We start from the raw sequence: 27,183 nt of genomic DNA, 5'->3' as shown, positions 1-27,183 counted from the left end.
AGATATACAAAACCAAAGTCTTGATATCTTCACCACACTTGTGTGCTCCCTGCACAGTCTCTTTAATAAACAGCACAACCATGCAAGTTACTCAAACCAGGTTTCATTCTTGATTTCTCCCTTTCCCTAAACCACAAAGTTGAATACACTTATTATTCATTATTCCCAAAATATATCTTAAACTTTTCATTTTTTTTTCTAGTGCCATTGCTATCACCTATCCCAAGCCATTACCACCCCTCAACAGTAATACTGCAGTAGCTCTGAACTGAACTCCCCTACACTTTCCTTAATATCAGCTGGTTTCCTTACAGTACTTACTGTAATTAGTAATCATTCTTATCTGTTTTACTTGAATTATGCCTCCTGTCTGATTAGAATGCCATCATAAGTCAGAGACAACAGACTACCTCGTTTAACATTGTTTTATTTCAACACTCTAGCTTCTAGCATCAGCTTGGTTAACAGAAATAACAACATTAATAAAAAAACAACATACATTTACTATATGCCAGGCACTATTTTAAGTGTTTTACATATATTGAGTCATTTAATCCACATAAAAGCCTCTGAAGTAGGTATTCTTATTATTTCGAGTTTATAGATAAGGAAACTGATACACAGATGTTCAACTAATCTGCCCAAAATAACACAAGGAGTAAATGGCACAACCAGGAATCAAACCCAGGCAGAATGGAGCCCATCCCCTTGATCATACATCATCTCTCTTAATAGATATTCAATAAATATTTCTTGAACAAATAAGTGAATGAAATAGAGAATACAGAGAGGAGGAACAGATTTAGGGGTAACTATTATAGGATAAGATTTGGAACATGTTCAATTTGAAGTACTTGAAGAAGGCTATGAAGTAGAGAGGGATAAATAGTTATAAGTTAGAGATAAGCATTTGGAAGTCATCAGGTTCTACTGGAAGCCACCTATAAAATGCAAGCCTCTGTATTAAAAAAGTGATCATATAATTTAAAAAATAAGACATGCTCTTAAACCGTAACTATTTTGATCTAACTCTGTAATAAATACATGTTTTAACAAAGCACAGAATGACCCACTGAGGCTGATTGATACCTATGAAAAATTCTGTATTGATAATATGAAAAGGAATACTTATCTCTCTATAAGAGGTTTTATTTCTCTATATAAATGTTGAACTTGAATTTTGTTAAAACACAAAAGTGCAGAGATTTCTGTTGTTGTTAAAGAAGGGGTCTCACTCTGTTGCCCAGACTAGGGAGCAGTAGCAGGATCATAGCTCGCTGAACTCCTGGGCAGAAGCGATTCTCCTGCCTCAGCTTCCTGAGTAGCTGGGACTACAAGAGTGTGCCACCACGCCTCGCTAATTTTTCTTTTTCTCTCATTTCTTTCAGAGTCAGGGTCTCTCTATGTTGCCTAGCCTGGTCTTCAGCTCATGGCCTCAAGCAATCCTCCCACCTCAGCCTCCCAAATCAAGTCATTGAGATTACAGGCTGAGCCACTGTGCCCAGCAGAGATTTATTTTTAACTTGAAAAAATAATTCTAAAATCTATCTAACAGAAAATGAGAATGACAGGAAAAGGTCATAAAAGGAGAGTGGGAATACACTTTACCTACTAGATATCAAAACATAAAGTTATAGAAATTAAGATGAGTATGGTACAAGTCAAAGAAAAGACAGAACAATGAAAAAGAACAGTGTCCAAAGAGAACCAAGTATATCTGAGAACTGTGGATTTGCTAAAAGTAGCATTTTGAATCAGTAGTGGGGAAAGATGAATTATTCAATACATAGTATTGGGACTAGCCTTTTAAAAAAACAAAGATGGGTTCTTATTTTGTTCCTTATACCAAAGAAAATTACAGGTAAATTGTAAAATACAAAAAAATATACTTTACATAACACTTTTTATTAATCTGTGGTAGGGAAAGCATCCCTAAGCATCACAAATAAACTATAAAAAAGAAACTATAAAAAAAGACTAACAGGCCAGGCGCGGTGGCTCACACCTGTAATCCTAGCACTCTGGAAGGCCGAAGCGGGTAGATTGAGCTCAGGAGTTCGAGACCAGCCTGAGCAAGAGCAAGACCCCCATCTCTACTAAAAATAGAAAGAAATTAGCTGGACAACTACAAATACATAGAAAAAAAAAATTAGCCAGGGATGGTGGTACATGCCTGTAGTCCCAGCTACTCGGGAGGCTGAGGCAGTAGGATTGCTTGAGCTCAAGTTTGAGCTAGGTTGACTCCATGGCACTCTAGCCAAGCCAACAGAGTGAGACTCTGTCTCAAAAAAAAAAAAAAAAAAAAGACTAACAGATTTGAACACTAAAATAACTTAAACTTCTATTTCATAAAAAATAGTATTAAAAAAGTTAAAAGAGAAATTTCTTTTTATTTTGAGAAATTTCAAATGGGAATAAAGACTTTTAAAAAATGTAACAAAGAGTTAATAGCCTATGAAATAATTTCTTTAAAATTATTAAGAGACAATGATAGATACCAATGGGATACTCAAAAGTGATTAAATACCAAAGCACAATATACATATAAAAGAGGTTCAACCTCAATAGAATTCAACTAGATACAAATTAATGAGCCATCACGTTTTACAATTGGATTAGATAGAGTAAAAGGTGGGAAATGTGTGCTCTCAAACACTATTAGTTGGAAGAAAATGGGCCCATTCGTTTTGAAGAGCAACTTAGAAATTACAGAATATCTGTGCCTAAATAATCCTACTTCTAAAAAGTTAGATTCAAGCGATAATCAGGCAGTGTACAAACAGAGTGCTCATGACAGTACTGCCTATAAAACTTAATAACTGACTCAGCAATCCTACTTCTGGGTGTATTTCCAAAAGAATTGAAAACAGGATCTGGAAGAGGTATTTGCAGTCACTCCCATGTTCAATTCACACAACCCAAGAGATGCAAGAAAACTAAATGTTTATCAACAGATGAACGGAAAAAGACAATGTGGTATATGTATAACATGAATTCAGTCTTAAAAAAGGAAATCCTATCATATGCATCTACATGGATGAAACTTGAAGACATGCTAAGTGAAATAAGCTATCCACAAAAAGTCAAATACTGTACTGAATGAGTCCACTTACATGAAGTACATAAACTATGTAGTCAAACTCTTAGAAACAGAAAGTAGAATGGTGGTTGGAGGGTGGGGGTTGGTGGGGAAGAGTTGTTCAATGAGCATAGAATTTCAGATTTGCAAGAAGAGATCTGTTGCACAACAAGTATATAATATAGTTAACACTATGGTACCATATGCTTAAAAATGGTAAACATAAAATTTATGCTGTGTTTTTACCACAGTAAAAAAGTAGAATTGAAAACAATGTAAATACCCATCGGCAGGGAACTGGTTATGCTAGAGCTATACAATGAAATAAATACAGGCACCCATCAAAATGATAATATTGATAATTATTCAGTCATACCAAGAGACAATTGTTGAGTATTTTTTTTAATTTACAAAAAAAGCAAAGCAGTATATCATTAAAACATGTGTCTGCACCTATAAGATAAATATCTGTAAACAGTGGTATCTCTGGGTAATAGAATTGCAGATAATCTTTCCTTTTCGTAAAATTTTCCTGTATTTTTAAATACAATGAATCTGTATTAGGTTTATGGCAAAAGAGGGCTTAAAAGAGGAAGTGACTGCCACCATTGGTTCTAGAATCCTAGGATGGAATTTTATGTTACTCACTATGTGTCTGGAACATATTGAGGGATTAATGAATTTGATAGGCTGGATAAGCAGTGGTTAAGAGTTCAGGAATCAGACAAACCTAGATATGAATCTCAGTTGGAAAATTTATTGAATAGGGGTCTCAGGCCTTAAAGTCTTACTTTACTCCACTGAGCCCCAATTTCTTCAGCTATTAAATGTCAGGTAACAAGACTTAACAGATTGCTGCAAGGAAAATGTACTTAACACACAACATCATTTCTGGCACAGATGAAACACTCCATAAAATGATGGCTATCATTATTATTTGTTGACTTGATTTGATTTACACTGAAATACCTCACGACAAAAAACAAAAAAACACCAAAATTAAAAATCTATAAAAGACTATATTGCTAAATTATCGTTGAATATCCTAACTGCCTTAAAAACCAAGAGCCACACTTTGCCTGGTTGATCCGCAAAACCGTATGGCTGAAAGGTATCGTTACATCCCTATATCCAGGATTACACTACAAAATTTATCAGCTAGTTGGTGCATGAACACCACTCATGAGCAGTGGACAAAGACTGATTCGTGCTTCAGTAAAAATAATGGAAAGAGAAAAATATCCTGATTTTAATCCAAAGGAAGAATGGAAGGAGGAAACCAAAGACACAAAACGTGACTAACGAAGAGTTGACTGAATTTAGAGAGAGATTAAAAGAACGAGTAACATTACCATTAGTTTTGTTTAGCCTCTCTCTTCCTCATGACTTTTGGACCAGAAGCCTGTCCTTTTTGGCACTGCTCTACCCCCAAAGTCTGGTATAGTGCCTAACACGGTGTAAGTACAAACATTTACAAGAGGATATTCACAAGTCTCCGTAAAACCATGGAGCAAACTGAATTAGAATTTGTCTGAGAAAGTATCAGTAAAAACGATGGGGCAAAGAGTTTAAGAATAAAGGGCATCAGGCTTGGGGAGGGAAGGCCTTTACTGTAACTCCTGCCTGTCCTTTATTCAATCAGTTTTCCTGGGGACCTCAAATGGAACGTACGACAGTATATTAAAGCATACAACCTTGCAGTCCGAAGGGGTAATAAACCAGGGCCTATTGTACTAAGCTTAATAGGCTATGGGCTCCTAAGCTTTTTTAATGATGCCTTTATTCATCGGTGTATTACAGCTGGCACCCTGTCACCATTTATTTGATGGATGCGTTACTCAAAGAATGGTGAAGGGACTATTCTTGATTATCAATCCTGAGCCCTTCTACGGCTTTTGTCCTTCAAAGCAGACTTTAGAAGGGTGTTTGTCTAAGTAGAAGAAGTTAGTTCAGGAACTCCGTTCCTTTTAGTTAAACTACAGACATGAAGACTTGCTTCACGCAAAACGGCTAAAAGTATGAGAGGCATCCTTCACAAATACATACGTGCAATCTAACAGCTAGCAGGCCGAGAGACAAGAAAAATGTGACTCCGGGATTGAAGACTAGGGCAGAATTACCTTCATCCCATTTCACCCACTCTTCCTTAAATGTCATTAAATTCCGTTCAACTTCCTATCTCCCACTCAAGAAACTAGCGACTTGCCCGCCACGCCACTCCCAGACCACCACACCTGGTGTATCCGCTGTAGAATCTCCAACTCCCGCCACAGGTTTGGGATGTGTCCGCCCCTAAGCGGAAGTGACGTTCAATGGGACAACCTGAAAGTAGGAGAGTTCAAATACGTACTAGCAATGTAAAACCCATATGGTGTTCTGAGAAAACTCTTCTGGTCACCCTTCGATTCCTTCTCTCTTCTGTTAGAGTTTTGAAACGGACTCGCTACAGCCTTGACACAACTCGTTCCCTGCCCCAACTCCAAATCATTCAAAACTTTGTCCCTTCCCATTGGTCGAGGAGGTGGAGGCATGTGTACCGCTCAGAACTACAATTTCCGTCAGGCCGCGCAATAAGTAAATGGAGGAATGGGTAGGAGTGGGGGCAATGCACGCTGGGAATTGTAGTCCGCCTGAAAAGAGCGATCACCCCGCCCTCCGCCAGTGAAGCTGAAGAAACCAGGTGTTCGACTTAGAACCCGTTACTGCTAAGGGGAGGAGCCAAACCCTTAAGCAGCGTGCCTCACTTCGCCCCACATGGAGGATGAAAATTTTCCTTTACCTCTACAAAGCACTATAAATACTCCATGAGGAAATACGGTTATCTCTTAAATATCCCAGGTCAGTAAAAACTCCCGAAACTCCCCCACCTCAGGCTCCAACTCGTGGGAAAAGGTGGCTCTTTTACAAGTGGGCAAAATGGCTGTCCTCCTAGTTTTACTATTGGTTGGCTGTTGCGTCCTTCAAGGGCGGTTACTTACCACGGATTGGTTGTTTTTCCCTAGAGGGTGGAGAAAGACTTGGCAAGGCTCTCCCGCGGCCCGGGAGGAGATAAAGGGGTGGAGAGAGGGCAGTTTTTTCAAGCGTGATTGGGTAATATTCGTGTCACTCCATGAATGTACAACCTATGATTAGTCGTCTGCCCCTCAAAGAGAACGAAGAGGCGGGGCTAGTGCGTGGTGGGAAGGGGCGGGATTCTGCCAGCCGCGGCTGCCGCTGGAGCCGGTGTCCGGGCTGGTGATGGGGTTAATTCCCTTTCGTAAGACTCTTACTTGCACCCACCCAGCCCCGCCGTCGCCCCGCCGCGCCGCGCTCCAGCCGCCTCCTCCTCCTCAGTAACGCGGGTAAGAGATGCCCTCCCCTCCCCCCTTCAGCTCCCCGGGAATAACGCGCCTCGCTCCCCTCCCCCGCCCGCCAACCGGTAGCGCTAACGGAGAAGGAGGCAGGCAGGGGAGTGATGTGTGTGTGAAGGTGGCCTTCCCCGCCGAGCCGTCTGCGCTCCAGTCAGGGCCCCGCCGATGTCCCGCTGCTGCCAGCCTGCCGGGAGGTCGGGTTCTGAGGGAGCCAGGCTTGCCTGGCGGGCTGCTTGAGGCTGTAGCTGCAGTCACTACCTTGTGCCCACCGCCCCCACCCGGGGCCATGTGAAAAGCAAACCCCTCGAGGCCTAGCGGAGGAGGCAGGGGAAAGGTTCCCGAGTCCCTGCCATGGCTGCTGCTGCTGCTGCTGCAGCTGTTCTTGCAGCCCCAGGGACTAGGGAACCAGCTACAGCAGGCCTGCCAGGAGCGGGTGCCGTGCGTGGTTCTTACTCTCTCGGTGGTTGGCGCCGGTGCCCCGGGCTCCCCCAGCCGCCCCACGGCCGCACGCCCTGGCCTTACATCGGGAGAATTTTCAATTCCGACCAGTTGGTAAAATGTAGGTACATTTTGCGTGTGGTACCAGAAAAAGCACAATGAGAGTATTGGAAAGTTGAATGACTGTCAGTGCCACGGTCCCCGGGGATCAGATTTACACACGTTTTTATGCTTGTGCCTTAAGTTGCCCCCAAAATCCCTGGGTGTTTGAAGGTTTTTGGTGTTTTTGTTCTTTTCTATTTTTTGTTGTTATTAGTTGCAACCAGGTGCCCCTGTCCTTTGAACTTTTTTAAAAAAGAAACTTAAATTGTTGAGGCTGTCATGCCCCAGGTATAATTGTCCTGGGATAGCAAGTCAACTAAGTAAAAGAGGTGCTTTCTAAAATAGTGAGGATTAGTAAATAGCATGTGCTTTTTATAATAAAATTTTCGAAAGAATATCTCAAAGGTTATATAGTTGGCCTAATTGTAACTTTGAAGAAACCTTTTGCTTTTAGTTTAAATGTCATTGATAATAAGAAGTTTTACATAGTGAAAAGATGATTAAAGTCAAACTGGGAAGTTCACCCATTTATAATACTTGAAACAAAATCTGCGAAGTATTTAGTAGGATACCAGTATGACTAAAGTAATTGGACATGCCTCAATTTATTAAAATTTGGTATATTTAACTATATTTTAGGGCATTCTGTTATAACTTCTTCACCACATTTTGTTTTAAATGCTCATCTCTCCAAGTAACACTCTGCTTTTTTGCCTGGGAGAATATGTCTTTAAATAATGATTCTATAATGTGTGGTAGACATACTTATAATCAGAGATAAAATTCTAGGCCCATTTCTGAGCTTACTTTTAGAAGTTAAACTTAAATTATGAAAAATTATCTGAGTTTTGACTAAATGTTAGACCTTTCCTTCAGAGTCTGAGAAGACTGCTGGCTTAATGATTTATATTCCATATCTAATACACCTAGATACAGAATTGACATAGATCTGTAGATTCAGGACCTGGGAGAAATTTGGATATGTATTAAAAAATGAAATATGTAGCCTTGTAAGGTAAGTCCCTTCAGCTCCCCACAAAGTTCCTGTAACAATCATTGCCAGCATAGTATTTTCCAAAACTTGTCGGTTGATTGATAAATTATACCATTGATGCTTTCAAATCTGATGATATTTATGTACATTCAGGGCTGTTGAAAATATAGGAGGCTTCTCCATTCTCTTACTGGCTGTTGGACTCCCTCTATGATCCTCAGTTCAGTTTCCTCATCTGTAAAATGAGGATGATAGTGCTTAACTTACAGAGTTATGAGAATTAAAGTATGTAAAGCCCCTAGCATTGTGCCTGATTGATGGTTTGTGTGATTAAATATTAACTATTGTTATTTTCATACATGTTATAGAGAAAGAATTTGTTGTTCATATGTGCAAGGTGGTATTGCAGCCTGAGAACATGTTCTGTTAAAAAGGAGTACCATGGGAGTGTCAATTTATGTAGTTACTTAAGTGTAGTTTGCAGCTAGTCATTTTTGAAGCAAAAAGTACATGGGAAATTGGTCGTAAGGTACAGAAAAGTTCTTTAACTTACAAGGGTTTTTTTTTTGCCTTTGAATTAAAATGCAAGCATTTGTGGAATATATTTGAAGAGGATTAGTGTGCTTCTTGTTGTAGTGGTAAACTATTGTAATATCTTTCAAATTTAGTTAGCTGATGTATGTTTCAAGATCTAGTTTATATAGTTGCTATCTATATTCATTGTGCTACTGCATGACAGTTGAACTCCTTATAGTGTTAAGATTAAGCAAGTCATTTGAATTCATTGTGGCCATATGCTAACTACAGTTTTGGTGCTGTTCTTTTTAATTCTCATTATTTATCAATACTTGAGTACTTCTTTTCTGTGAAACAACACACCAGGCATTATTGTTCCTTTCTCTTCCCTGGGTCTTCACCATGTCTTTGGTGTTTGTACAGTTAAAACAAATTTAAGGTTAGCATGAAAATAGTTTTATTATGAAGCCTTTCTGACAGTAATGCCTAGGTGTGAAGAGCCATTATGCTACACCTTATGCTGAATAATGAGCAGCGATAAATAATGTTATGGCAGGCCTCCCAAGTTTTTGAACCCAATACAATTGGGTGCTCCTCTCAGGAGGGATTACATGGCAGCAGCAGTAGAAAATCTTATAAAATCAAAATAACCTTTGTCAAATTTTATGCAGAAGACATGTGTTGTCATGCCTTACAAGTAATAAGAGTATTTTCGTTGAACTGGCATTTTAGAATACCTAATTATATCCATTTGAGTTAAGATTAAGTTTTAATTCTTCAGAAATAAAGTAGTGAGAATTGATAAGAGTTTTATTTTTTCCATTCTTGAAAATATTGCAACAATAAACATTTAATGTTTGATGGGTTTGTTATTTGAATTATAAATTTCATTATTAACACTTTCCATGATCTATTGTAAATATGTTGGCACTCCATATGTCAAGGAGATGTGGTAACAAATGGCAATGAAATTTTCAAATAGCTCTTGCAGTGCCAAACCACAAAATCAATAGTCTCTTTTTTAGTCACATTTGCATGTAGTTATAATAATTTATTGCTTATAACTTAAGATATTAACAACTAAACTGACATGGCTGTTGTAGAGCCAGTTTTTTCTCAGTATTTTTATCAGTTATTTCTCAGTTTTTTCTCAGTATAACAGTAAACTTTATAAAAACTTAAATCATCTTCCACTTAATCCCTAGGACTTCCTATGAAATGTTTACTAATAATACAGACATGTGCAAAGAATGAAATCATGTGATTAAAATTTTGTCAAGTTAACTTTGCTTCTCAAATAAGGAAGTGTTACATAATTTAAAAAATTTGCTTGTACCTGATAAGGCATTAGCATGGTCATGAATGTATATCATTTCCAGAATTTAATTCAATTAGTTATTGGCTGAGGGTTGAAATAGAGATGAGCTACTAAGTCCTGGCTCAAAGCTAATTCTTGGCTTTATTTTCCAGCAATTTGGTTTTGTGTTCTCAGATTTTATCTTTTTAATATTTTGCCTCTTCTTACCTGTTCTTAGTCTCCAGACACACACCTATTAATTTTTTTCTGAGAATTTTGAAAGCGTGTACTTTATGATCTTTGTTGTTCTCTCTTTGCCTTGTGAATTTTAGATTTGTGATGTTTTTTAATTTCTACCTGTAAGCTCACTTTTCTAGGCAAGCTGTAAGGTTTTTGAGCCTTCTTATTTCATAAATTAGATTATCCAGCATATTTAAATGATGTCTGCTTGACTGTTTTCACCTACAACTCCCTAAAACTACTTTCTACCCCCAAAAATTAGAGAAAATAAACTACATTTGTAAAAATATTCTTGACCCTTCTTCTCAAAAGGCAATAATTTGCTATTATCTGATCTAAGGGTTTAAAGTACTAAATTTGACATCTTCTAACATTAGTTTGATAGATAACAATTATAAATTACTTTTGTGGGCTACTTGTACAGTTAACTTCACTAACCTGTCTTCTACATGAAAGAAGTTCCGTAACTGGAATAAAATATCACTTTACAGTCTAATGGAGAAGTTTCACTAACTGCAGATTTACCTTGCTACCTTGGCCCTCACTGGGGAGAGAAGCTCTGGAATTTAAAAATAACAAAGGTCTTACTGTTACAAAATCAAAAATCTCTATATGTGTATGGAAAGCAATAGTTTAAATGAACATTAGGCCCTCATCGTAATTGGACCCTCATTTTTAAAATCATCTTGGGAAAGTAGCTTGCTTATTACAGAATTGCTTTGTTTAAAAATAAGCATCTGACTGGAAAAAACCCAAATGTCCCTCACTGAGTGGCTAAACTGTAATGCATCCATACCATGGAATACTACATAGCCACAAAAAGAAGTAAAGTTTAGTCATGCCTTGCTTAATGATCAGATAGGTTCTGAGAAATGTGTCATTAGGTAATTTAACTGTTGTGTGAGCATCATAGGGTGTACTTATACAAACCTAGGTGGTATAGCCTTCTACACACCTAGGGTCTATGCTGTAGCCTATTGCTCCTAGGCTACAAACCTATATAGCATGTTACTATACTGAATAGTGTTGGCAACTGTAATACGATGGTAAATACTTGTATATCTAAACATAGAAAAGGTACAATAAAAATATGGTATAAGAGATAAAAAGTGGAACACCTGTAAAGAGCACTTACCATGAATGGAGCTTATGGAACTGCACGTTACTGTGGGTAAGTCAGTGAGTTAGTTGTGAAGGCCTAAGACATTACACTACTATAGCCTTTATAAACACTGTACACTTAGATTCCACTAACTATAAAATATTTTTCTTTCTGCAGTAATAAATTAACCTTGGCTTGTTGTAACTTTTTTACTTTATATAAACTTTTTTATTTTTTTTAAGTTTTTCACTCTTCTCAAGCACTTAAAGTACAAACATGTGCAGCTGTACAAAAATGTTTTTTCTTTAAGCATTTTTTGTTTAAAATTGTTTTATTTTTTACTTTTTAAATATTTTTGTTTAAAACTAAGAAAGAAACACGTTAGACCTACACAGTGTCGAGATCATCAGTATCACTGTCTTCTGCCTTCACACCTTGTTCCACTGGAAGGTCTTCAAGAGCAATAACACATGGAACTGCCATCTCCTGTGTTAATAACACCTTCTTCTGAAATACCTCCTAAAGGACTTACCATAGTTGTTTGACAGTTAACTTTTTATTTTTTTAGAAGTAGAAGTGTGCTGTAAAATAATGATAAAAAGTATACTATTATTAAATACATGAATGAGTAGCACACTTATTATTATCAAGTGCTATGTACTGTACATAATGTATGGGCTGTACTTTTCTACAACAGGCAGTGCAATAGGTTTGTTTACACTGGTATCACCACAAATGTGAGTAATGTGTTGAGCCAGAACTCTTCGATGGCTGTGATATCACTAGGCAATAGCAATTTTTCAGCTCCATTAGTCCTATTGGACTACCATCATATATGCAGTCCATCATTGACTGAAATATTGTTATGTGGTGCATGACTGTATTGACACAGCAACTTAGATGGATCCCAAAGGAATTATAGGCATACCTCAGAGATGTTGCAAGTTCAGTTCCAGACAACTGCAATAAAGCAAGTCACACAGAATCTTTTGGTTTCCCAGTGCATATAAAAATTATGTTTACCTTATATTGTAGTTGATTAAGTGCCATGTCTTTGTCTAAAAAAAAAATGTACCCACCTTAATTTGAAACTACCTTATTGCTAAAAAAATGCTAACAATCATTCTGAGCCTTCAGTGAGTTCTAATCTTTTTGGTGATGGAGTGTCTTGCCTCAATGTTGATAGCTGCTGACTGACCAGGGTGGTGGTTACTGAAGGTTGGGTTGTCTGTGGTTCCTTAAAATGAGACAACAATGAAGTTTGACACATTGATTGAAATCTTTCACAAAGGATTTCTCTGTAGCATGTGATACTGTTTAATAGCATTTTATCCATAGTAGAACCTCTTTCAAAATTGGAATCAATCCTCTCCAACCCTGCCACTTCTTTACCAAGTTTATGTAATGTTCTGAATCCTTTGTTGTAATTTCAACAATGCTCATAGCATCTTCCCCCGGAGTAGATTCTATGTCAACAAACCATTTTCTTTGCTTATCCCTAAGAAGCAACTACTCATCTGTTCAAGTTTTATCATTAGATTGCAGCAATTCAGTCACATCTTTAGGTTCCACTTCTAATTCTAGTTCTCTTGCTGTTTCTACCACATCTGCAGTTACCTCCTCCAGTGAAGTCTTAAACCCCTTAAAGTCATCCATGAGGTTGTAATCAACTTCCAGACTCCCATTAATGTTGATATTTTGACCTCCTCCCTTGAGTCACCAATGTTCTTAATGGCATTTAGAATGATGAATCCTTTCCAGAAGGTTTCAATTTACTTTGCCCAGTTCCATCAGAGAAATCACTAACTATGGCAGTGTTAGCCTTATGAAGTGTATTTCTTAAATAATAGGACTTGAAAGTCAAAATTACTCCTTGATCTGTGGGCCGCAGAATAAGTGTTATGTTAGCAGGGATGAAAAGAACATTCATTTCCTTGTGCATCTCCATAAGAGCCAATGAACCAAGTGCATTGTTAATAAGCAGTTATATTTTGAAAGGAATCTTTTTTTTTTTCTTCTTGAACAGTAGATCTCAACGGTGGGCTTAAAATATTCAGTAAACCATGTGATAAATAGATATGCAATCATCCAGGCTTTGTTGATTTATTTACAGAGCACCGGCAGAGTAGATTTAGCATGATTCTGAAGGACCCTAGGATTTTTAGAATGATCGGTGAGCACTGACTTCAGCTTAAAGTCACCAGCTGCATTAGCCCCTGACAAGTGTCAACCTGCCCTTTGAAACTTTGAAGCCAGGCATTGACTTCTCCTTTCCAGCTGTGAAAGTCATGGATGGATGACACCTTCTTCCAACAGAAGGCTGTTTGGTCTCCATTGAAAATCTGTTGTTTACTGTAGCTACTTTCATCAGTGATCTTAGCTAGATTTTTCTGGATGACTTGCTGCAGCTTTTCCATCAGCACTTGCAGCTTCCCCTTGCATGTTTATGTTATGGAGATGCCTTCTTTCCTAAACCTCATGAACCAACCTCTGTTAGCTTCAAACTTTTCTTCTGCAGCTTCCTCACCTCTGTAAGTCTTCAGAGAATTGTAGAGTGAGCCTTGCTCTGGATTGGGCTTTGGCTTAAAGCAGTGTGGTGGCTGGCTTGATCTAGACCACTGAAGCTTTCACCATACCAGCAGTAAGTCTGTCTTGCTTTCTTATTATTTGTGTGTTCACTGGAGTAACACTTGTAATTTCCTTCAAGAACTCTTCCTCTGCATTCACAACTTGGCTATTTGATGCCAGAGGCCTAGCTTTTGGCCTGTCTAAGCTTTCCACGTACCTTCCTCAGTAAGCTTAATCAATTCTAGCTCTTGATCTAAAGTGCAAAATGTGTGACTCTTCCTTTCACTTGAATACTTATAGGTAGGTTTATCACTTTGCATAATTTCAATATTGCTGTGTCTCAGGGAATTAGGGAGGCTGGAGGAGAGGGAGAAGCGATGGGGCATTGGCCGAGTTGGTGGAGCAGTCAGAACACACAACATTTATGGATTAAATTCACTGTCTTATATAGGTGCAGTTTGTTAGTACTTCAATTACAATAGTAAAATCAAAGATCACTGATCTCAGATCACCATACAGATATAGTAGTAATGAAAAAGATTGAAATATTACAAGAATGACCAAAATGTGACACAGAGACAGTAAGTGAGCACATACTGTTAGAAAAATGGTGCTGTTAGATGTGCTCGACTCAGGGTTGCCACAAATCTTCAATTTAAAAAAAATGCAATATCTGCAAAGCACTATAAAGCAAAGTGCAAGAAAATGAGATACTGTTATATGCAAAGTAAAATAAAAGTCTTGAGAGGTTACATACCATATGATCCGATTCCTGTAATATCCTTGCAATATGGTGACAGAGAACAGATTAGTGGTTGCCAGTCATTAGGGATGGGTCAAGGAGCTGATGGGTCTGACTGTAAAATAGTAGCATAAGGAATTGTTTTGGTGGTGAAATGGCTCTGTATCTTGATTGTAGTTGTTGTTGTTACTTAAGTAAATACATGTGATAAAATTGCACAGAACTACACACACACAAATGAATCCATGTAAAATTGGTGAAATAAGAATAAGGTTGTGTCACTTTTCTGGTTTTGGTATTGATCTATACTGTCGTCATGTTATCATTGGGGGAAATGGGATGAAGGGCACCTGGTACCTGGGACCTTGCTGTACTATTTTATGCAACTTCTGGTGAATTAAATTATTTTAAAGCTAGAAAGTCAAGTAGAAAAGAATATCCATCATATATAAGGTTGAATATCTTTTATCTGAAATGCTTGGAATCAAAAATATTTTGGATCTTTTTAGTTTTATTTTTATATTTTTGGAGTTTGGAATATTTATAAATACATTATGAGATATCTTGGGGATGGAGACCCAAGTCTAAACAGAAAATTCATTTACGTTCCTTATATACATAGCCTGAAGGTAATTTTATACATTATTTTTAATAGCTTTGTGCATGAAACAAAGTTTTGACTGTATTTTGACTTTGATTCATCACATGAGGTCAGGTGTGGAATTTTCCATTTGTGTTGTCATGTTAGTGCTCAAAATGTACAATTTTGGAGCATTTCAAATTTCCAAATTAGGGATGCTCAACCTCTGTATGTATAGTATTGGTGGAAAAAGCACATGTTTTTAAACAAATATCCTCTGCAGAATAACATTTGCATATTTCATACAGTTCATTTGTGTTATTTTTATTAAGCCATGTTAGCATGTATCTGAGCACAATAGAAATATTTGTACACCAAACATATCCAAGTTACAGTTTTTGTTTTCACTTGGTATACCATGCCTTGTTTTCCCTAAATGCCAGTTTTTTCTCATTCTCCTTTTGTTAGGTCTTGCTGCTCTTTCACTTTTTAACCCCTCTTCGTGTAAACTAGAAAGACTCTGATATCAGTAATCTATATTTTTCATTGTCCAGTTGCAATAACATTTTGTGGTTCAACAGGATATTTATATTTTGAGCCTACTGACTATAATATGAAATAAAAGATTTTATTCCCTATAACAACATGTCAAGCATCAAACCAGCAGATGAGAACTAATTTGGGAGAAGAGAGTAATAAAAGTGCTCGTTAAGTTACACTGTGGTTACTGTATGATGATATACCTATTAAAAGGTATGCAAAAAAACACTTTAATACAAAAGTAACACATGTTCTAAAGCAATAGGCAAGGAATTTGAGCAGATCAAAAGTAAAAGTGTAGACCACTAACTTGGAAGATAAGCTCTTTGTAATATGTAAAATGAATAATCTATTTTTTGTGTTTGGTATGAGGTGTAGGGGTCCACATTCATTTTTACATGTGAATATCTAGTTTTTGTGTCAGCACCATTTATTCTTTGACCCATTGAATTGTTTTGGCATTGTGGCTGAAAATCAGATGTTATCTTTGTCTTACTCAGGGTGATACGACCATGGAAAAGAAATGTTTTGAAGGACATTTTAAGAACTTATTTTTAGACCATTTTGATAACAGTCAAGTTGATTGAGGAAAAAAAGATGTTCAGATTTAAGTGTTTTTACTCAGTTAATTTTGCTAACTTTTACCTCTATTGAACTCATACATCGTCATGTTTACCCTTCAATATGCTCGACACCGTATGAACATTTGGGGGCAGTAGGACTGGGTTAGAAAACTGAGCCAGTGTAGAATTGACTGTATTTCTAAAATTTAACTTTTTGGAAAGTTTGCTTTCTTTTTGAATAGCTTTTTAAAAATTCAAAACATTACATACACGTAAAAATCAGTACAGTGGGTCTATAATTGATTGTCATTCCCTTATCTGCTGTTTTATTATCAGGATTCATGAGTCATTTGAAGAGTGTTTCAGCACCAAAAATCAAATGTATTCTTTTTTATGCTTCCATCAATTTATCAAAATCATGTCACATTGTTATTTGTTATACCTTAGGAGTATGACTTTATTCTAATTTTCTTCACTTTTCCTGGAGTGAAGAAAATTGTCTTTTTTTTCTAGTTGGCAAACAATAATGTACCATCAACATATCCTCAAGATTATGCAGCCTCTGTTTCATGGAGTCCTCTTTCCCTCAGACAGTTTCTCTTGGATTCTTATGTCCTGCTCAGAACTCTCATTTCTTCACTGCCCTCCTAGGTTGAATCAGCTGTTTGCTCAATGCTATGGATCCTTCCTCTTTCTTGTTTTTTACACTCATTTTGCTAGGTAATAGTCTGAGATGTTTTCCTAAGAAAGGTTGCTTAAGAAGTAAACCTGAGACATTACATATCTGAAGTCTTTCTTCTGACATCAGACCTGATTGATAGTATAGAATGCTAAATTCAGGGCTGGGCATGGTGACTCATTCATGGTTGTAATCCCAGCACTTTGGGAGGCCAAGGCAGGAGGATCACTTGAGGCCAGGAGTTTGAGACCAGCCTCAGCAACATAGCAAGACCCTATCTCCACGAAAAGTTTTAAAAAATTAGTTTAGGCATGGTGGCAGGTTCCTGTAGTCCTAGCTGCTCTGAAGGCTGAAGTGAGAGGATCACTTGATCCCAGGAATTGTAGGTTACAGCGAGCGATGATCAGGCCACTGCACTCTAGCCCAAGCAACAGAGCGAGAGTCTCTCTCAAAAATAAAAATGATTTTGAACTTAGCATTGTATTTATTTATTTATTTTTTAAGAGACAGACTCTTGCTTTGTTGCCTGGGCTAGAATGTAGTGGCCTCATCATCGCTCACTGCAACCTTGAACTCCTGGGCTCAAGCGATCCTCCCACTTCAGCCTCTGGAGTAAGGTAGGACTACGTCAGGTGTGCACCACCACACCTGGCTAATTTTTCCATTTTTTGTAGGGACAATGTCTTGCCATGCTGCCCAGGCTGGTCTCAAACTCCTGGCCTCAGGTGATCCTCCCACCTTGTCCTCCCAAAGTGAAGGGATTATAGGCATGAGCCACTGTACCCAGCCTTTAGTGTCATCTAACATCTTGATTGCTGTTGAGAGATCTGCTGTTAGTCTGATTTTTCATTTTATTTTGAAATTTTCCAAACATTTACAAAATTTGATAGATTACTCAATTCTACAATTAAATTTGCTCTTTTGCTTTATCCCATATCCATCAATCCATCTTATTTTTTGATGCACCTTAAATTAATTTGCACGAATTGGTATACTTGACCCTTAAACACTTCAGCATTGCATATTATTAGCTAGAATTCAGTATTTGATTAGTTTTTAAAGGTAGATATGCATAAAGAAAAATGTATAAATCATAAAAGTACCATTTGATGCATTTTTGACAAATTGTATACATCTCTATAACCCGTACATCCATCAAGATATAAAGCATTACCATCACCCCAGAAAGTTCCTTCATTTTCTTTTCCTGGTCAGCTCCCACTCCCACAGCCCAAGAAGCAACAACCAAAAGTTCTAATTCTCTTCTACTATGTATTGTATTTGCTTGTTCTAGGATTTATATAAATGAAATATTACAGTAGATACTCTTATTGTATAAGGCTTCTTTCACTCAACATGTTTCAGATTTATCCATTTTGATGCATGTATGAATAGTTCCTTTTTTATTATAGAATGGTATTATATAAATATATACAGTTCATTTTACCATTCTGTTAATGGCCACCTGTACTGTTTTTGTTGTTTAGTTATTTGAAAGTAAGTTTTAAATCTTCAACTAAGAAATGCCTGCTAACATGCAATATAGTACACAAAAATCCATTTGTTTGTCCTTCATTTCGTCTTCATTCTTTTCCTAGTTCTTGAAATTTTGTTAATATAAAATTAAGTCATAACACAGCTGGGATACTGTCAAACTTTTGATGATTTCTTGCTATTCTCAGTAATATAAAGAGTAGGTAGGAAGATTCTTTAAAATCATCCCTCTTTTTTTTTTTTAAAGTTTTGAACATTCTTATTGAAACTTTAGAAATTAACGTGTTTTTCCTAGTCCATTGATTAACTTTGGGTAACTAAGCTTTTATATTAATTTGATGTAATTGTGAATCTTTCCTAGAATGTGTTTGTATGCATTTGCAGCATATAAAGTCATTGAAATTTAGAAGTAGAATTCTTTAAATATTGTTAGTCTACAGAGGTCACATATTATATGATTCCTTTTATGTGATATATCCAGAATATGCAAATCCAGAGACAGAACAGGTTAGAGTTCACCAGGACTAGGGGGAAGGGAAGAAGAGGGAGTGATTCCTTAATGGATGATGGGGCATTTTATGGAGTAAGAAAAAGTTGAAATTAGAGACAACTGGTAGTTACACAACATTGGGAGTACACTAAATACCACTGATTTATACCTTTAAAATGGTTAATTGTATGTATTTCATTTTCACCTCAGTTTTAAAAAAGAGTATGTTAGTTTGACATTAACTTTATTTATGAATCACCTTTGTTCTAGAGATGCATGACTTTTTTAGTTATGAATGGATTTGGGGGGCAGTTGTTTTGTTTTTTTCCTTTTTTCTTTTTTTTTTGGAGGGAGGAGAGACAGGGTCTTGCTCTTTTGCCTGGGATAGAGTGCAGTGGTATCATCATAGCTTGCTGCAACCTCACGCTCATGGCCTCAAGCGATCCTCCTGCCTCAGCTTCCCAAGTAGCTGAGACTACAGGCCGCACTACCGCGCCTGGCTAATTTTCCTGTTTTGTTTTATTTTTTGGTAGAGAGGGAGTTTTGCTCAGGCTGGTCTCGAACTCCTGACCTCAAGTGATTTTCCCTCCTCAGTCTCCCAAAGTGCTAGGATTACAGGTGTGAGGACTTTTGTTTTTTCATAAAGATTATTGTCACTTTTACTTGTCATGATTTTTGGAATGGCAGTTTATATTTGTAAAACCCAAGTTTAAAATCTTATATTCATGATCTGGAGGGTCTTTTCCAGCTCTGAAGTTTTAAGTCCATATGAGAAATTAGAATGAAATTTTCTGGTTGTCATTCTGCGTTACACAAAAGATTGTATCGTGGTATATTATCCAACATACACATTCCATAGTTTTTTGTGAGTGTTGGTTTTCTTTTTAATGAATGCTGATTTTTAAATTAAATTAAAGCAAGAAAAGAATAAAGTGTTTTGAGTTTAGTATTCAAGCCATATTTTTGGTATGTGAAAATTATATTATGCCTTAAAGAACTTTGTACAGCTGCTGTACAAATTTTTGTTGCATGTAGCTTGCTACTGAAATGAAGAACCAATAATAAATAGGTGACAGTGCAATGTTAAATGCAGGTTATATCTGGTCATACTTTATGAACATCTAACACCTACACTGTAATTTTAGAAAGGACTTAACTTTTCTCCTGTTATTTTTTCTTGGTTTATGTGGCATTTGTGAAAATGCTTACAGAAATGCTGGTACTGAGATAAAGGATAATTGATGTTCTTGTTTGTGAAAGTCACACTAAGATTACAGAAATAGCTACTAATTATTTCCAATCTTAAAGACATACCTCTTCTCATGACTTAATGGGGATCCATTGTAATCAGAATTTCAATATAAAGTTTCACAGCTTCTGCTTCTTTTTCCTTTTTCTCCTCTTCCGACTTGTCCTCCTTTCTCCTTATCTTTAGACAAATTTACTTGAAGATAGGGCAGGATAAATGGGACCAAGAAAAAGGAGCAATAGGTCTCAATGAGTGGTCTTTTTAATTAAGTATTAATATATGAAGTCCCAAGGATTACATGGGGTTTGTCTTCTAAATCCATAATAGTAAAAGTTAGTAACTCCAACTTTATGCTGTACCAAGTGCAAATCATTTTAGAAATCAGGTTGATTCTGTGCCTTTCTTTAGCCCCTCAATTTAATGGAGTAAAGTTTATTGGGGGATATTTCAAAATATAATAGATAGCTTTTCAGGCATGCTGCAGTTAAACTCCGTATTTTGTTCTTCAAGACTTTGTAATGTTGTTCTTAGAATTGCCAGTTGTCTACAGGAAATTACTTAAGTACTTGGAAGACCTTTCCTATTGACTCAATTAGGTCACTTAGGAAGAAAACTATCCACCCTTACTGGTGGACAAGTGACTATGGCATGTAGTACAAATTTTAGAGTTAATTTATAGACAGATGACTGAGGTAATCTCTAATTGACTCACTGATCACTATTTTTAAGAATAAACATAGACAGAATAGTGATTCCCTGCCAATCTATCATTAAAATTTTTATCTAGCCAATGTGATGGCACTAGATTAATAGGCGATTGGGGCACACAGTCTGTTTTTCCTACTAGAAAATTAGAAACAAAAATAGAAAGTGGAAGAGGCTGCCTACTATAGGAGCACTAACAGCAAGAACTGACAGCTGAAGTCAAAGAAGGAAATGGAACTATAAAAAGTATTTATTAAGTATAATAGGTTAAAACCACCACTGTTTGGAGCCTGTTAGTGTAGGAGTAAATTGTCCACGTACCTACACAGAAAAGAAAAGAAAACCCACAAAAGTTATTTATTGTATTACAGTGTTACAGCCATGTATATTGTTTTTAAAAGAATAATGAAAAAAAGAGTGCAACAATCATCTAGAAAATTTACTCATTCTTTGATTGTGCCAAGTAATTAAGATATTACCAAATAATGGAGTATAGATTAAAAATAAATCACATTGAATTTTTGCATATGAGCACTGATGTTTCTTTCAAACTCACCTTAACGAAGTTCTGTGTACTTTACAGTTTTGTCCTTTTGCATTGTGAGGTACTAGGAGAACCTCTTCAAATGAAATGCCTAGAGTGGTGGTTCTTTGAGATATTCTTCTGGTTATATAGCTTTTGAGTTGAGTAAAACATGTCAAAAATGATTGTGAAACTGACTTGAAAATGTTTTCATTATCTCACTCGTTAAGCTTCAGATTTTGTTTAAGTAATATTAAAGACAAATGTATGTTTTCATATGACAGTGATGGCTCATTTGTTGGTGCTAGTGTTTATGAGTATATTTTAAATGAACCTGAGCTGCTCAGAGTCTAATTGCAAAATTGAAAAGTTAGCATAAATTGTCCATGATATAATTGAAAAATAATTTCAGTTCATTTAGTAAAGAGAGGTTTTTTTTGTATCTACTACGCAAGGGATTTTGCTTTCAGCATTGTGAGATTTAATAGTAAGAGAATATACATTGTAATAATTATGAAAGCAAACCTCTATCTCTTAACTTGATGGCTTGATCTAATAAAAAATTTAAATTCTTTACGCTATGGACTAAGTCAATCAGCCATAGCTCCAGAATTTCTAAGTGTGAGTAGCTTGAGAGTGACAGTCTGGTTGCTCACACTAGCTACTTTTTCATGACAAAAATGCTATATTTATTTAGACTGTGTATTAATTAAGGGTATCTTGAAGGAAGTAGATAGAGATATTGGCCCTTAAAAAACCCAGGTCACAGGCCGGGTGCGGTGGCTCATGCCTGTAATCCTAGCACTCTGGGAGGCTGAGGCGGGTGGATCGTTTGAACTCAGGAGTTTGAGACCAGCCTGAGCAAGAGGGAGACCCCGTCTCTATTAAAAATAGAAATAAGTTAGCTGGACAACTAAAATACATACAAAAAACTTAGCCAGGCATGATGGTGCATGCCTGTAGTCCCAGCTGCTTGGGAGGCTGAGGCAGAAGGATCACTTGAGGCCAGGAGTTTGAGGTTGCTGTGAGCTAGGCTGACACTATGGCACTCTAGCCCAGGCAACAGAGCGAGACTCTGTCTCAAAAAAAAACAAAAAAAAAAAAACAAAACCCAGGTCATTATTTGGCAGTACTGTTGAAGTTAGCTTTCATGACTATAATGACTTGAAGGAGTATTGCTTTAAAAAAATAATTTCTTACTCATTTTGTAAACCAGGATATATTTTTTAAATGAAGTAAATTTTGTGAAGTAGATCATTTTAATGGTTAGTTTGTTTTTATGTTCCTTGACATCCGTTCTAGGAATAGTTTCTTGATTACCTAAATTTTTTTTTTAATATTCGAAATAGTTCTTCTGAACTAAAGTTCAGGAGGAAATTCAGTGTATTTCATACTGAAATGAAGTACAATACTTAGTTCCTTTTTTATTTGTCCTTTCTAGGATCACGGTAAATATGTTACAGCAAAAGCCAAATAGCAGTGATTTGTATAAATTTTTGACAGGTCTAGGTTAGCAATAATATTTCCAAATCCTCACCATGAAAGAAGTAGGCAGGAATTAAGATGTGCAGCAATTGCAGAAATTCAGGGATTTAGGAGCATCAGAATATGGTTCATTATGATCCCAAAGGTAATGAGGAATGGACTTGGCTTCCATAAGCAGACATTTGAACATGCGTTAATCAGATGCTCTTGATCAAGCACCATTATAAATTTCTATAAGAAGATTTCAAGATGTAATGTGGGATTTTTTTTTAAGAGTTTTTATATAACCTGACTTATATGAATCATGTTGCAATTCGTTGGCCAGTGTTGATTTTCTTCCTCTGGTTTTTTAAACAGCTTTATTGAGATATAATTCACATACCATGCTGGGTGCAGTGGCCCATGCCTGTAATCTCAGCACTTTGGGGAGGCTAAAGCAGGAGGATCGCTTAAGGCCAGGAGATCAAGACCAGCCTGCATAATATAAAGAGATCTTGTCTCTACAAAATACAAAAAATTAGCTGGGCGTGGTGGTGTGTGCCTGTAGTCCTAGCTAGTTGAGAGACTGAAGTGGGAGGAGTTCTTGAGCCCAGGAGTCCAGTTATAGTGAGCTATGATTGTGCCACTGCACTCCTGCCTGGGCAATAACAGCAAACCTTGTTTGTAAAACAAATAAAATAATTTACATACCATAAAGTTTATCCCTTTAAAGTGTACAGTTCATTGGGTTTTAGTATGTTCACAAAGTTATGCAATCATCACCATAATGTCATTTTAGAACATTTTCATCTCTTCAAAAAGAAACCCTATACCCATTAACAACCCCTCCCATGTTCTCCCCTTTCCCAGCCCTAGGTATCTATTAATCTTTTTGTCTTTATAGATTTGCCTAGTCTGGACTTTTAATATACATGGAATCATACAATATATAGTCTTCTTTCACTTAATGTAATGTTTTCAAGGTTTATCCGTGTTAAAATATGAATCAGTACTTCATTCCTTTTTGCGGCTGAATAATATGCCATTGAATGGATATACCACATTCTCTTTATCCACTCCTCAGCTGATGGATATCTGGGTTATCTATTTTTTGGTTATTATGAATATCACCGCTATAAACATTCTTGGACAAGTTTTTGTGTAGATGTATGCTTTCATTTCTCTTGGATATATACCTAAGAGTAGAATTGCTAGGTTATATGGTAAATACGTTTAGCCTTTTGAGGAACTGCCAAACTGTTTTTCAAAATGGCTGCACTGTTTTGCATTCCCATCACGCTGTGGATCAGGGATGAGTCCTCATAAAAAGGGGAAATGTAGAGACAGCTATTTATACAAGGAAAATGCCATGGGAACATGAAAATGGCCATCTACAAGCCAAGGAGAAAGACCTGGAACAGATCCCTCACAACCATCATAAGAAACCAGCCCTGCCAGCACCTAGATTTTGGACTTCTGAGCTTAAAAACCGTGAGACAATAAATTTTCTGTTGTTTAAGCCAACCAGTTTGTTACGCGTTGTTACAGAAGCTCTCACAAACTAATACATGAAGTGATCCATGTCCATTCAGACTTAGCAAATAGACAAACTTCCTCCTTTGTGCTGGTGACACACTTCTGCTGTGACATACAAGAGTAAATTTAAAAATCAAATAGAAATAGACATAATCAGCCATGAGGGAAATGCATATCAAAACCGCAGTGAGATACCACTTCACACCCACTATAATGTTTATAATCAAGAAATCAGATAATAAATGTTGACAGGATGTAGAGTGACAAATTGGAATCTTCATATACTACCAGTGAGAATTTAAAGTGGTGCATCCACTTTGGAAAAAGTCTGGCTGTTCCTCAAATGGTTAAACACTTAAAAGATTAGATATGAGTTACCATATGACCCAGGAATTCCATCCATAGGTAAATAGCCAAGAGAAATGAAAATATTAGGATCACACAAAGCTTGTATATGAATGTTCATTACAGCATTATTTATAATAGTGAAAAAGTAGAAACAACCTGAATGTCCACCAGCTGATGAATGGATGAACAAAATATGGTATATCCATATAGTGGAATATCATATGACAATGAAAAGGTATGAAGTACTGTTATAATGTGGATGAACCTTGAAAACATGCTAAGTAAAAGAAGACAGTCACAAAGGACCACATACTATATGATTCCAGGTATATGAAATGTCCTGAATAGGCAAATCTATAGAGATACAAAGTAAATTAGTAGCTGCCTAGGGCTGGAGAAATAGAGGGGATTAGGGGGTGATGACTGAGGGTAGTAGGGTTGCTTTTTGGGGATAATAATGTTCTAAAATTGATGTGAGGGTCGCACTGCTCTGAATATACTGAAAGCCATTAAATGGCTTTCATACCATTCAATACTATACCATTGTATGGTATGTGAATTATATCTCAGTAAAGCAGTTTAAAAAAAAAACACTAGAACATACATCAAAAAATAAATCAAACTGGTTATTAGTGGTCAGAAGAAGCAACTGATTGAGTGATCATTTATTACATATGTGCTATATGTCAGGTTCTTTGTTAAATACCAGATGTGAAAAGATGATTAAGAAACTTAAGTTCCATCTTAGTTGGAGAGACAGAATCATTAACTGACTTTAATAAGCCAAAAATCAAAATTGTCATTTTGAAGAAGCACTTGTTGAAATTCATATGGGGAGGAAAAAAACTTTTAAAATTCTTCTACTTGGGTTCTCTAGATCTTAAAATTTTATGAGGTACCCAATTACCTAGATCATACTGCTCTAGCCTCCTTTAGAAATATATTTACCCTTGCTTGTAGGAAAGGTGCCACTGTTTGAAGATTGAAGAGCATGTAAGTATATCTTTAGTATTTTATTCTCCTTCCCAAACAATACCAAGGGGTTTAGAACTCTTCATCTCTGATGATTGTACTCCTGCTCTTTAAATTATAAGTGATAGAAGTCCAAAGCATAGTAATTTAACAAAAGGGGAATTTACTAACTCATATGAATGCTAGGTCCAGAAGTTAAGGGACAGTTAGGTCCAGACCTCAGATAGTATAATCTGACTCTTATTTCTTTTCTACAGGTATCCTGTAGACAGCTTCATCCATGTTGCCAGGAAAAACGGTTGCTATGAATCCTGGCTTACTTGGTCCTTATGGGTCTTGATCCCAATAGGAATGAGCCAGTGGCAAGGAAGATCTTATGGCACATTCTGAATGACCCAGTTTAAGTCACATATTCAACCTTGAACTGTGGTATAGTTCATGTCTAGGTCATGACTCTCCTTCCTGAGCCTGGAATTGCAAGTTAAGTGTCAGGCAAGGCTGCTGGACAAGAGTGATACTATTACCAGAAGTAGAGGAACAGAGAGCACTCAATAGACAGAGAAGAAATAACAGAAGCCTGTATGTATTGTCAGTATTCATTGAATAAAATACATGAGCCCACGTAAAAAGGAATGTACAAAACAACTTTTTGACATTGGATCTTAGAATATATTAGACCTATATAATTCTTCATATTGAGGCATGGAGTCCACAGTGCTAGAGAAGTACATATTTTAAGAGATACAATGTGGTGGATAATGATAAATGATAATGAGTTGGGAGAAAAATATAAAATATTGAATTATAGATTAATTGATTCAAGTGTAATGCCAATTCTATAAATAGGCACACATCAGAAACAACTGATGTGAATACATTAGTTTTCACATGCTTATAAGGTATAGTATGTCATGGCCAAGCAGAGAGGTCAGTATTATGTAATAGAATTTTCTACAGTGATGGAAATGTTCCCTGTCTGCGTTGCTCAGTGTGGTGGCCACTAGCCACAATATGGCTACTGAGCAATTGAAATATGTCTAGTGTAACTGAAGGTTTGAATTTTTAATTTTATTTAATATTTAATTTAAATAACCACATGTAACTAGTATTAATAGCTACTTTATTAGACAGCACAGCTGTCTAAACTTGGAATACCTTGATTAACATCCCACCTCCTGTATTTAGTAGCTTTAAGACATTTGGCAGTTTATAAAACCTTCCTTGCCTTCCTTTCCTCACATCTGTAACATGGAGATAAATATATACCTATCTCAATGTTATTTTGAGGATTAAATGTCTTAATGCATGTAAATGTGCTTAGTACTCATCAGGCATAGAGAGCACTTAAGTGTTTTTATTGTCATTGTCATATGACCACCTTGGAATAGGAGTTAAAGAAATGAAGGGCCAGTAATCCAACAGTTAAAATTTTTTATTGAATGTCTTTGGAGCTGTAGCCCTTGGGCCATTTATTGATAATGTATATGTTATTATAGACTCAGTACAGAAAATGGGGTTAAAATGTAGTTTGGGGAGATTTAGGGACAAACATTTCAGTGGTAGGTGTTGTCAACTTAGAATTGGTTGTCAAAGGAGATGGGGAAACTTTTAT

General features: G+C 36.6%; 1 protein-coding gene across 10 annotated transcripts in view; it reads left to right on the top strand.

Moving 5' to 3' along the window:
• The first annotated feature begins 6,247 nt into the window (after positions 1-6,247).
• The window catches only part of R3HDM1 (R3H domain containing 1), a 181,901-nt gene continuing 160,965 nt past the window's right edge, over positions 6,248-27,183 (top strand). For 7 of the 10 annotated variants that reach the window (XM_045560131.1, XM_045560130.1, XM_045560126.1 and 4 more), the window contains exon 1: positions 6,264-6,420. The gene's annotated coding sequence lies outside the window, so the exon portion shown is untranslated. Of the gene's footprint in view, positions 6,421-27,183 lie in introns of all 10 variants that reach the window. The other 3 variants (XM_045560123.1, XM_045560134.1, XM_045560125.1) reach the window with 2 other exon arrangements.

The sequence above is a fragment of the Lemur catta genome, chromosome 8 (assembly GCF_020740605.2).
Source record: "Lemur catta isolate mLemCat1 chromosome 8, mLemCat1.pri, whole genome shotgun sequence".
In the NCBI taxonomy this organism is placed as follows: domain Eukaryota; kingdom Metazoa; phylum Chordata; class Mammalia; order Primates; family Lemuridae; genus Lemur; species Lemur catta.
The sequence above is the reverse complement of the archived record's forward strand: the minus strand, read 5'-3'. Positions and strand labels throughout refer to the sequence as shown.